A 13,869-nucleotide genomic window follows, 5' to 3' on the forward strand; every position below is an offset into this window, starting at 1 on the left:
CAGCAACAAAAAAGACCAAGTGTCATTCAGAGGCAAACCAATTAGCATAGTACAAATACTAAAAGAAAACAACTTGCAGCCCAAATTTTCTACCTAGCAAAACTATCTCTCAAATTAGATGGGGAAATAAAATTCTTCCATGAAAAACAGAAGCCGAAGGAAGTCATGTCCTCTAAACAAGCACTAGAGAAAATACTCAAAGAGATTAACTACAAAGAAAAATAAGTAATACACACCAGAACCAGAGAAACAAGAATTTTCATCCATCAAACTAGACAAAGAACAAGCACTACCTCAAACAGAAGTTAAATCTCAATATGTTAGGAACTAAAAATCATCTCAAAGAACAAGTACTATCTCAAACAAATGTTAAATCTCAATATGTTAGGAACTAAAAATCATCTCTCAATAATCACACTGACCATAAATGGCCTTAACTCCCCAATTAAAAAAAACATAAGGTGACAAGATGAATTAAAAACCAGAATCCATTTATATGCTGCCTTCCAGAAACACCTTACAAATAAAGATAATCACAAACTTAAGGTAATGGGCTGGAGCAAGGTAATACATGCCAATGGAACTCAAAGAAAAGCAGGAGTAGCAACTATGATATCAGACAAGTTAGACTTCAAGACCAAGCTTATTAGAACAGAAAAAGCAAGTTATTTTTTACTTGTAAAAGGAACAATCCAATGAGAGGAAATAAGAATAGTCAACATTTATGCCCCAAACATAGGTGCAACTACATTTATAAAACAAACTCTTTGAAACATTAATTCACACATAAGTCCCAATTCAATAATACAGGGGGACCTCAACACCCATCTCATACCATTAGACAAATCTTCTAGACAAAAGGCCAGTAAAGGTGCTCAGACCTAAAGAACACCATCAACCAAATGGACCTATTATACACATAAAATAATCCACCCAGCTACATCAGTGTGCATATTTTTTTCAACTGCTAACAAATCCTTCTCCAAAATAGATCACATTCTGGGTCACAAAATGAGTACTAGCAAATTCAAAAAATGTGACATAGTTCCCTGTGTCTTTTAATACCATAATGTAATGAAACTAGAAATCAACTATAAGAAGACCAAAAGAAAACACATAAACATGTGGAGACTGAACACCACACTGCTGAATGAAGAATGGGTCATAGAAGAAATAAGGGGTAAAGTAAAAAAAAAGTTTAGAAACAAACAAAAATAGAGATACAACATATCAAAACCTGTGGGACATTTTGAAGGTAGTATTAAGAGGAAAATTCATAGCCCTGAGTGTCCACGTAAGAAGAACAGAAAACCACCAAATAAATAAGCTAATGACACACCTCAGTCCTTGAAAAACAGGAGCAGTCTAACCCAAAATGCCAGGAGAAGACAGAAAATTATTAAAATCAGAGGAGAAATCAACACAGTAGAGAATAAAAAATACAGAAAATCAACAAAACCAAAAGCTGGTTTATCAAAAAATAATTAATAAGATAGATGAACCACTAGCCAACTTGAGAGACAGAGAGAAGAAAAGAGAAGAGAAGAGAAGAGAGAGAGAGAGAGAGAGAGAGAAAATAACCCAAATTACAAAGATAAGAGATGAAAAAAATCTACTACCACTGACAGTGTAGAAATTCAGAGCATTATCAGAAACTGCTTTGAAAAACTATGCTCCAACAAGATGAAAAATCTGGATAAAATTGACAAATTTCTAGATGAATGCAACTTTGAAAACTTAGTCAAGAAGATACAGAAAATTTAAACCAAACAATAGCAATCAAAGAAATTGAATTAGCAATAAAGAGCCTACCATCAAAGAAAAGCTCATGACCAGGTGGTTTCCCTAGTGAAGTTTATAAAACCTTTATAGAAGAGCTAATACCAATACTACTCAATCTATTTCATGAAATATAAAGAAACAGGGCTCTCCCAAATAAATTCTATGAAGCCACATCACATTAATACCCAACACAAATAAAGACAGCTCAAGGAAGGAAAAATACAGGCCTATGTCACTGATGAACTTGGATGCAAAACTGCAAAACAAAATACTAGCAAAATGCATTCAAAACCACATCAAGAATATCATACACCATGACCAAGTAGAATTCATCCCAGGGATACAAGGCTGATTCAACATACAAAAATCAATCCATGTAATTCATCAAATAAATAGAACCAAAGACAGAAATCACATTATCATTTCAATATGATTAAAAAGCATTTGACAAAATCTAACATCCTTTTGTGCTAAAAGGACTGCAGAGAATCAGAATATAAGAAAAATACCTCAGAAGGCAATCTACAATAAGCCCACAACCAACCTCTTATTAAATGGGGAATAAATGCAGGAATTCCCTCTCAAAACATGAACAAGACAAAGATGTCTATTATCTTCACATCTCTTCAATATAGTTCTTGAAATTCTAGCCTGAGAAATAAGGCAAGAAAAGAAAATCAAAGGAGTACAAATAGGAAAAAAAGAACTTAAACATTCACTATTTTCAGATGACATGATTCTATAATTAGAAGACCCAAACAAACTCAACCAAAAGGCTTATAGAACTGATCAACAAATTCAGCATGGTGTCTTGATACAAAATTAATCTTAAAAAATCAGAAGCTTTTTTGTGTACCAACCATAAACTCACTGAGAAAGAAATCCAGAAAAACACTTCCACTCAGGATACCCCCCACACACAAATAATTAGAAATAACTTTAACCAAGTAGGTAAAAGACCTCTACAAAGAAAATTATAAAACATTGAAAAAAGAAATCAAAGACTTTAGAAAATGGAAAGACCTCCCATATTCATGGATAGGCAGAATAAAGTGGCCATACGTCAAAAGTGATCTATAGATTCAACATAATACCTTTTAAATTATCAAGGTCATTCCTTACAGACATAGAAAAATCAGTCCTTAAATTCATTTGGAACAACAAAAAAACCAGAATAGCCAAAGTAGTTCTCAGCAACACAAACCATTCAGTAGGAATCACAATACCTGACTTTAAATTATACTATAAAGCTATAGTAATAAAAACAGCATAGTACTGGCACAAAAACAGATACATAGGCCAATGGAGCAGAATATAAGACTCAGAAACAAATCTGCATATTTATAGCCAATTGATTTTTGACAAAGGGGCCAAAAACATACAGTGGAAAAAAGATAGCTTATTCAACAAATGGTCTTGGCAAAACTGGATAACCATATGCAGAAAAATGGAAACAAACTCCACTTTCTCACCCTGCACCAGAGTCAATTTAAGATGGTCAAAGACATGGAAATTAGACCAAAGACCTTGAGGCTCCTTGAAGAGGGCATAGGTCCAACACTACAATATATAGGCAGAGATAATAACTTTCTCAATACGAGCCCTAAGGCACAAGAAACTAAAAAGTGGATCAATAGGTGGGATTGCATTGAACTGAAGAGCTTCTGTAGAGCAAAGGAAACAATCAAGAACAACTGAGAGCCAACAGAGTGGGAGAAAAATTTTGCCATGTGATCCTTTGATAGAAGGCTATTATCTTGAATATACAGAGTGCTCAAGAAATTTACAGCTAAGAAAACAAATAACCCAATCAAAAAATGGGCAAATGAGCTAAATAGACACTTCAAAAAGAAGAAATTCAAGTGGCAAAAATGCATGAAAAAATGTTCAGCATCATTAGCAATCAGAGAGATGCAAATCAAAGGTATCCTGAGATCTCACCTAACTCCAACTAGAATGGCAATCATTCAAAACACAAACAGCAAAAAATGTTGGTGAGGATATGGAGAAGTAGGAACTCTCATACATTGTTGGTGGGGCTGCAAATTAGTGCAAACACTTTGAAAATCTTTATGGAGGAACCTCAGAAGAACTGGAATGAACTTACCACATGAATCAACAATACCACTTCTGGGTATCTACTCAAAAGAATGGACACCAAACCACCAGACTAATGCATGTGTATCTATGTTCATAGTTGCATAATTCACAATGACCAAAGTATGGAACCAGCCAAGATTCCCATCAATAGATGAATGGATTACAAAACTATGGAATATGTACACAGTGGAATTTTAATCAGTCACACAAAAACACATTATGTCATTTACTGTGAAATAGATGGAACTAGAAAACATTATGCTAAGTGAGATAAGTCAGTCACAAAAAAACAGTAAATTGGTGTTCTTCCTAATATGAGAAAGCTAGGGAGAAAATAGGTCATAGGAGGAACTCTGGATGAAGAAGGAAATATTATAGATATGTAAATAAGGTGACCTAACTGAGGGGATTGGAGGGAGGAAGAGGGAAATTCTCTAATGTTCATGATGTACATTAACAAACATATCAAAGTCAATCACTAAGCCAAACATGAGACGGAGAGAGAGAAGGATGGAATGGGGCAGGGACTGAGAACAAGGTAATTGGGTGATGTGTACATTATACCTCCACCATCTTGTACTCCATTGAGATGTATGACTATAGTGCACCAGTAAAAATTTTTTAAATGAGCTTATTTTATCTACCTATGCAATATTCACTCTCCCCAAGCCTCTGTCAATCTCTGATCTGTTTTGTCTCTATAATTTTGCTTATGGTTACACATTTAAGATGTACTTTTATTTATAATTGCATATGTAATATGGTACTAATAATCCAATGATTTTATATTTCAAATAAAATTTATTATATAGATGAACCACCATTGTGTTTATCTATTAACATATTGATTAAATTTTGATTCTGGTAATTATAAATACAGCTATTATAAACATGTATTCCAAGTCTCTGCTAGGACACAGTTTCCAAATAAATTGGTTGGATACCTAGGTACACAGTTGCTATTTTGCATGGTAAGATTATGTTAAGCTTTGTATAAAAGTATAAAAATATTCTCTGTGTGGTTTGTTTCATTTTGTATCCTTTCTAGACATGAATTAAAATATTTGTTTTATTTCTTTGCCAATGTTTTGTTAATTTTCTCTCTTGCTTATTTTAGTGATTCTAATAGATGTGTAATAGTATATCATTGTTATTTAGTTTGCACTTTCCTAATGACATAATGTTGAATATTCTTTCATAAGCTATTTGCCATCTAAATATATTTTGTAGTGAGATATTTGTTTAGGTCTTTTGCCCATTTTTATGGAGTTATTTTCTTATTGCTGAAAATTGTTATTTATATAGTCTGAGATGCATCATTTATTATATACATGTTTTGTAAATGTTACCTTTAAAATGTGCTTTTTATTTTTAAAATCTTAATTTCTTTTTCAGTGAGAGGTTTTTAATTTGAATAAATTCTAACTTCATTTTTGTTTATGAACAAAGGATTGTTGTTATATATAAAGACTCATCTCCAAACTCACTTAGATTATTTCCTGTTTTTCTTTTAGAAGTTCCATCATTTTGTATTTTATATGTACAACTAAATTTATGGTCCCTCTTCTCTTCTTCAACAAAGAAATATAATTTTTTACTTCAAAAATAATTATTCACAGTGAATACTGTTCAAAGAGCACAATTTGAACCTGTGTTCTCCATGTCAGTCTGGCTGCCCAAGTTGTGGCCCTCCAGTGTTCAGCACCATGGCCAGAGCAAAAAGTAAAAAAATAAAAAATAAAAAATTGGAGAGGAACTATGCATTGGAGGCCATATATGAAAGTTCCACTTTCTCTTACCTAATGTTTACAATCTCAAATGAAAAATGTGACTGGGTCATTTAAATGCAACTAAGAGTCATATATTTTCTCTCCTATGCAGAAACTAGCAAAGAACTTGAGATAATGGAGGAGAAATTCCAGTAGAGCTAGAGAGGTGGTCTATAGGAGGATGGGGGAGGGAAAGAGAATTGAAGAAAACACTTGCATTAATGGCATGGAGTTATGTAAGCATGTGATAATACCAAGGCTGATCTCAATACCATGTATGGGGAAGGGGAGGGAGTGGAGAAGGAGTGGAGAGAGAGCAGGAGAGGGAAAGCTCACCAAGTGCTATGTGCATGTATGCCAATAACACTGAACTACATCATGGTGTGAGAATACGATGAAGCAATGAAGATATATAAAATAAATAAATACTACTCCAAAAATATAAATAAATGCAACTGACTTGATTGTGTGATACCAGGTCCTTCATATTAAAACTTAAGTCAGTGGTTTGACAAACATCTGTTTGCTCTCTTCTGACATAAAAATTGTTCTGTTTAATTGATATATGTGTGTATATATATACATTTATATATGTATATATATGTATATATGTATGTATATATATGTATATGTATATGTATATATGCATATATGCTATTTTCCCTTAGTATATCTCTGTGTATTTCTGCAGTAGATTTAGGAGTTATCCTGCTCTTTTTCCTGATGGCCACATGCAGCTCATATTTTAAAAAGAATAGAATTTTTGACTCCTTATGAAAGTTAATCTCGCCTAGTTTTTATCAGTTAGCATGTTAATGATATATGTAAATTAGGCAATATCAAACAAGTGCTTATTCACTAGCTCAAACATCAAAGGGGCTCCCTAAATGAAATATTAATTTATTTACTCTATAACTCTGCATTTCATTCAGATATTGCATGTAATATTAAATCTTGGCAGCTAAGAGGAGATAAACTACATCACAGTTGGTGTAAATACTGTTAATTTTTACTGCCAATTCCTCTTCTGAAGCAGGGACATCTATAACTCTATAGAAACCAGTTTTCCTTTTTCTGTTTGTGTCAATCAACAGGGAATCACCTTCCTATTTACTTCTTTGGTTTTGTGTTTTATTTTAATTTTTATTATTGGTACATTGCAATCATACATCTTAATGTGGTACAAGATGGTACAGGCATAGATGCTCATATCAGTCATTTAACCCTTTCCCAATTCCCATCCCATCTCCTCCCCATTCCTCCTTCTCATGTTTGGCTTAGTGATTGACTTTAATATGCTTGTGAATGTACATCAAGTGCATTAGAGAGGTTTTCTCTTCACTTTTGCCATCTCTTACCACCCTCCATTAGGTTGCCTTGTTGGCTCATCTAAGATTTCTTCTTCTTTATTTAGAGTTTCTCCTGAGACCCATTTTCTCCCTAGCTTCTTCATATTAGGAAGAACATCTGAATTTTCACTTTTTGTTACTGACTAATCTCATTAAACCTAATGTTCTATAATTCCATTCATTTTCTTGCAAATGACATAATTTTGTTCTTTTTGTGGCTGAGTAAAATTCCACTGTGTAAATATCCCATAGTTTTGTAATCCATTCATCTATTGATGGACATCTTGGCTGGTTCCATAGTTTGGCAATTGTGTTTGTATGATTATAAATGTAGATACAATGCATTTGACTGGTAGTTTTTTTTTCATACTTTTTGGTAAACACCCAGAAGTGGTATTGATGGATCATATGGTAGGTTCATTTCCATTCTTCTGAATATCTTCTATACTATTTTAAAAGTGATTACACTAATTTTCAATCCTTAAAACATTGTGTTAGGGCTCCCATTACTCCGCATTCTCTTCAGCATTTGCTGCTGCTAGTGTTTTGAATGATTGCCATTCTTTTTTTATTATTGGTGTATTGTAGTCATACATTCTTAATGGAGTACAAGATGGTAGAGGCATTCATGCACACATCACTCATTAAGTCCTTCTCCAGTTCCTCTCCTGGTTCCCTCTCCCTCCTTCTCATGTTTGACTTAGTGATTGACCTTGATATGGTTGTGAATGTACATCATGTACATTAGGGAATTTCCCTCCTATAACCCCCAATTAGGCCTCTTTATTTGATCCTCTATGCTTTCTCCTTCTTATTCTACAGTTCCTCCTATGACTCTTTTTCCCCCCTAGCTTTCACACATTAGGGAGAGAATCTGATTTTCTACTTTTTGTGACTGACTAATCTCACGTAGAATAATGTTCTACAGTTCCATCCATTTCCCTGTAAATGATGTAATTTTGTTCTTTATGGCTGAATAAAATTCCATTGTGTACATATCCCATAGTTTTGTAATCCATTCATCTGTTAATGAACATATTGGTTGGTTCTACAGTTTGGCAATTATAAATTATGTGGCTATGACCATAGATAGGCATGTATTAGTTTTGTAGTTTAGTTTTCATTCTTTTGGGTAGATGCCCAGAAGTGGTATTGCTGGATCATATGGTAGGTTCATTTTCATTCTTCTGAGGATCCTCCATACTGTTTTCCAAAGTGGTTGCACTAATTTGCAATCCCATCAACAACGCAGTAGAATTCCCACTTCTCCATATCCTCGCCAGCATCTGTTGTTTGTGTTTTGAATGATTGCCATTCTGATTGGAATTAGGTAAAATCTTATGGTAGTTTTAATTTGTCTCTCTCTGGTTGCTAATGATGCTGATAATTTTTTGTATATTTATTTGCCATTTGAATTTTTTGTGAAGTATCTATTTAGTTCACTTGCCCGTTTTTTGATTGGGTTATTTGTTTTCTTAGTGCTGAGTTTCTTGTATTCTCTGTGTATTCTAGATATTAGTCCTCTATCAAAGGAATAGATGGCAAAAATTTTCTCCCATTCTGTAGGCTCTCTGTTGAGGTTCTTGGTAGTTTCCTTTGCTTTATAGAAGCTCTTCAGTTTAATATAATTTCACATATTGATCCACCTTTTAGTTTCTTGTATGTTTGGGGTATTGTTGAGAAAATTTTTACCTGTGCTTTTAAATTTATTTGGAACGGCAACAACAAAAAATAAAACCCAGAATAGCCAATGTACTTCTCAGCAACAAGAATCATGCAAGAAATATCACTATATTTGACTTCAAACTATACTGCAAAACCATAGTAATAAAAACAGCATGGTACTGGCACAGAAACTGATACATAGAACAACAGAGCAGAATAGAAAACTCAGAAACGAATCTGCACACTATAGCTAATTGATTTTTGACAAAGAAGCCAAAAACTTACACTGGAAAAAAGATAGCCTCTTTAATAAATGGCGTTGGCAAAACTGGTTAACCATTTGCAGAAAAATGGAAACAAACCTCACTTTCTTCCCCTGTACAAAGTCAATTCAAGATGGACCAAAGACTTGGAACTCAGACCAGAGACCTTGAAGCTCCTTGAAAAGAGCATAGGACCAACACTACAACACATACACACAAGTAGGAATAATTGCCATTCTAGTCGGAGTTAGATAAAATCTCAGGGTTGTTTTGATTTGCTTCTTTCTGATTTATAATGATGTTGGTAATTTTTAGACATTTATTGGTCGTTTAAATTTCTTCTTTTGTAAAGGGTCTATTCACTTGCCCATTTTTTAAAATTGTTTTCTTAGCAGTAAGTTTCTTGAGTTCTCTGTATATTCTAGCTAATAGTCCTCTCCTGGAGGAGTAGTTGGCAAATTTTTTTTTCCCATTCTGTAAGCTCTTTATTTTCCTTCAGAGATCTAAGGTGCCAAGAATAATATTATATTGATAATTGTAGGTCCCTTTTTTATATTTTATGGAGGACTCACTTTTGTTTGAAGATAAGAAAATCCAGTGAAAGGGAAACTAAATCTGCTAACTGAAGTTCCGATCTAACCACAACCAACTTATTCCTAGATATTTTAACTATTATGCCAATAAACCTCCTTTTGGGATTGTGTATAAGTAAGGATTTTTTTCTCTAGCAAGAGAAAGATTCTCAGCCAATAGAAATCTCTTTGATTGCTTTGAGATTTCAGAAAAAGTGGAACAGGGAGTAAGGAGACTTGTCTAAATTCTTATGGCTGATTATTTGTTGTAGTCAAGGTGGGGTTAACACTTGATATTTTTAACTAGCACTTGACACAAAACCGTTCACTGCTCTTGCTTTAGTTTACTCATCTGCAAGTTGGGGAAAATACAATATTATTGCATGCTTTTTTAGAGAGATTAAGACAGATTAACATTTCTGAACACGAATGAAGGGTGGTATAATTCTCACGGTGAAAGACTGGCTCGGGGTCAGCAAATCGGGCCACGAGGTCACACAGATGATGTCTTGGCTCAGCCACTGTGAGGGCAGCATTTCCCAAGCAGCTTTGCCACTGTACAGCCGTATGGCATTTACTTTTGTCACACACTTTTAACGGGCAGTATAACTTCTTTGCAACTTGGCTAATGACTAAGAACAATGCTATAAATTTATTGCTGAATTCTTATTGTAAACGGGACAGAATAAAGTAACTTGCTTAGGCTTTACTTTAGTATCAATAATAAAATTTTGATTTATATCCTGTACCTATTGATTACCCCATAATGAAGAGCTACTGCATATGGAATAAAGTTTGCTTGCAGTTGATTCTCTATGAGGGCAAAAAGTTATTTTTATGTTTAAAGTTATAAGTGCACTTATTCATTAAATACACTACAATGTGTGTAAATGGATTAGTTTAACATTTGGACAGTGTATAGTCTTTGACACTCGCATTATTTTAATATCTTATACATTAAAGAGAAGGTGAAGTGTCCCCTGCAAGGAAGTACACACTTAGGAGTAAAGTTTCAGTGTTATTGGTTGTGTACCTTAAAAATACCTTAGCCTCTCTGAGCTTGTTTTCTTTTCTGTAAATTGGGAAGAAAATAACTACAACTGTCCCTCAGTTTCCATGGGGAATTATTCCAGGAGCTCCACAGAACTTAGATCCACAACACTTCAAGAAATGTGTATCATTTTCTAGTTAAAATTGGAAATGCTTATCCATTCTTTGTGTGCCAATGGCTTTCATAATAACGTAGACTTAATTTTATTCTCTTATTTCTTTGAAAAAGAATTTCCTGTCGGGGACTGACATAAGAGAACAAGGGAGAGAAGTCAGAGAACACACCTAGTTTTCTCCGTGGTGACATGAGCTCGGCGAGCTTTTATATTTTTCTTCTTTTATAGGTCTCACTTAAGTCAATGGTTTGATCCAAGAGCACACGCATTTAATATCCATTTAATATCCATTTAATATCCATTTAATATCCATTTAATATCCATTTGTGCATCATCTATTTTCTCCTGAATCCATGTGGAAAAGCAGGCATCAAACAAAACCAACATTTCCCTTTTGACTCGGGTTCTCAGGACTTCCCAAGCTGTGTATTTTATATTCTCTTCCATTTCTGCAATTCATTATGGGTATTTTTTCTGACATCATCCACTTCATTGTTTCTTTGTGTCTCTAATTGTTATACTATTTAGTTCATCACTTGATTATCACATTTTAATTGTAGACATTTCATTTAGTTTAAGTTCAGACTCTTCTTTGAAATTCTAATCTCATTTTCATATTCTTCAACACAAAAAACAGCGTTTTATTTCGGAGTGTGTTTGGTAGCAAAGGAAATTGAGCCCAGGGGTGCTTTACCACTGAGCTACATCCTCAGTATTTTTTCTTTTTGTGGTCATGGAACCCAGAGGCATTCTACCTCTGAGCTACACCCCCAGCCTTATTTTTTATTCTTTATTTTGAAACAGGGTCTCACTGAGTTGCAAAGGTCCTCACTAAGTAGCTGAGGCTGTCCAGGAACCCTGACCCTCCTGTCTCAGCTTCCTGCATGCTGGGATTACCAGCATGTGTCACCACACCCAGCCTTGTCAAAGGTTTTTATTTTTTAAAATATGATACAGGGTCTCATTAAGTTGCCAAGGCTGGCCTGCAACATGTGATCCTCCTGCCTCAGCCTACGAAGTTGCTGGAATCACAGGCACGTGCCTCTGCATGGCTGTCAGTGTAGCTTTTTAAAGGTCTGTGCTTGATAATTGCAACATCCGAAGCTCTTGTGGGTCATTTTATTTTGTCTTCTTCCATGTTGGCTTATTTAAATAATTTTGCTTTGTAGTGTGTAGAGACTATTTATTTGCAAACTAGTTTGGAAATATTTTGAGAACTCAGATGATAAATGATGTTTATTTCCTTCAGAAAGCGTTTGCTGTTTGTTATTGTTGCTCTTATTTCTAATTTTATGCTCAGTCCCTAAGGCCATTAATCTCAAGGATTACCCTAACAGAGTTTCTAAAATGATCTGTGGTCATTACAAGGATTTGTTAACTTTAGATGTTTAGATCACAAACCTTTGAAATTTGCATCTGCCAGAGTTTAATTGAAAAAGCCAAACTACTATGGGGTTATCAGATAAGAGTTATTAAAGTAATTTAGCTTTATGTACTTTTGGGAGGAGTTGAACAATTGAACATTTGAAGGGAAGAACCACCAACCATTCCCCGTGGTAAGCCAAGCATTTCTAGCCATCAAGTGGTACTGCGAAGGGGTCTACAAGAAACTGTGACTTCTGAAAATCTAGTAGTAAGAATTTTATTATGGCCATAGAAAACTTGTTCATTAGTAAGAATTACAGTAGTAAAGAAGAGATGAGCACTGAGCAAGGAGATTGAGGATTAGCTGGAAATTCATAATTTTTGAATGTCTTACTAGAAATAATTTTAATGCTTTAGGATTTTTTCTAACATATCTGTTCATTTTGTACCTGTTGAAAAATAATTTTCCATGGGTATGTCACTTTTCTGCATATCTTGTGAACAGAAACACTGACTACTGTTTGTTCCAGACTGTCTTTTAAAACTATGATGGTACACCAAGCAGAATAAAAAGATAATGTCTCCATCTAGAGTACAGAGCAAATTTGCATATAACCTAGAAAAGTAGAGATGGTATATCCTTTCAGCATAAAAGACCTGCATGCTTGTTGCCCTTATAAAAGACATATATTATTTAACCTTAAGACCCTCATTGATGATAAAAACCCACTGTATGCACAGGCATCTGTCCAGGACCATCATGTTACTCTGCAAGGCTTAGAATAAAGGAATACTAGTAGCAAGAAGATGATGCCCTCTTCTTGCTGGGCCATGAATATCCGTGGATTTCATCTCTGATCCAGGAGTCTTCTGTCAGCATATTAAAAACTGTGCCTTGCTTTTTAGTTTAAGTAGGGTAAAATCTGAAGATGCCAGTTTCTAATATAGCCTTCTGTTTCTTTTCCCCCTGCTGTGTTTTTCTTTTTAAATACCCTAGTAGATAGATATTATGTTTTGTGTGTCTATCTCCCAATTCTATTAAGCTTTCTCTCCTGTTTGCTAATTAGGCATCTTATTGACCTTCGTTTTGGGTGACTTAAGTCCTAAATTATTATCTTCTATAGTCACTTCTAAAAGTCAGCTTTTTTGATTAAATATACTAACAGCATAAAAATTTTGCAGTATTATTTATCCTTTTACAATGGTGAGTCAGTCTCTGATTGGCTTCTTTACCAAAGCCATGATCCTATGCTATGAGCCCCTCCCAGGTAGATACTTTTTTGAGTGCGTGTGTTGCTGGGGATCAAACCAAGGGGCATTCTTCTTCAAGCTACACCTCCAGTCTCATTTTTTATTCTTTATTTTGAAACAGGGTTTCACTAAGTTATAGAGGGTATCACTAAGTAGCTGAGACTAGAAAAGAACCAAGATCCTCCTTTCTCAGCCTCCCAAGTACTGGGATTACAATTGGGCAGCACCATGCCCAGCTCCAGATTCTTAAAGGATGTAGCACTTGGGACTTTAATGAGAAGGAAGAGATAAATACCAGTTCTTCTGAATACACAGGGAGTGAGATAAATATTAAACATTGCTGAGAATAACTGATGTATGTGATTTTTCATTTCAAATATTTTTACATACTTGTTATTTCTCAATAATTATTTAATCTTATTTTAATGAGGATTTTACCTGGAGAAGTAAATAAAAGTATTCATCCCACAGTTCTCAAAACTAAATAACTAAAAAAAAAAACTTTTTTATTCATCTTACCTTTTAACAAATGTGTTTCTTAGAACCTTTTAAAAAAGAAAAAACACCTGGGTGTGGTGGCGCATGCT

Source organism: Muscardinus avellanarius (genome assembly GCF_963383645.1).
Source record: "Muscardinus avellanarius genome assembly, chromosome: 19".
Taxonomy (NCBI): Eukaryota; Metazoa; Chordata; class Mammalia; order Rodentia; family Gliridae; genus Muscardinus; species Muscardinus avellanarius.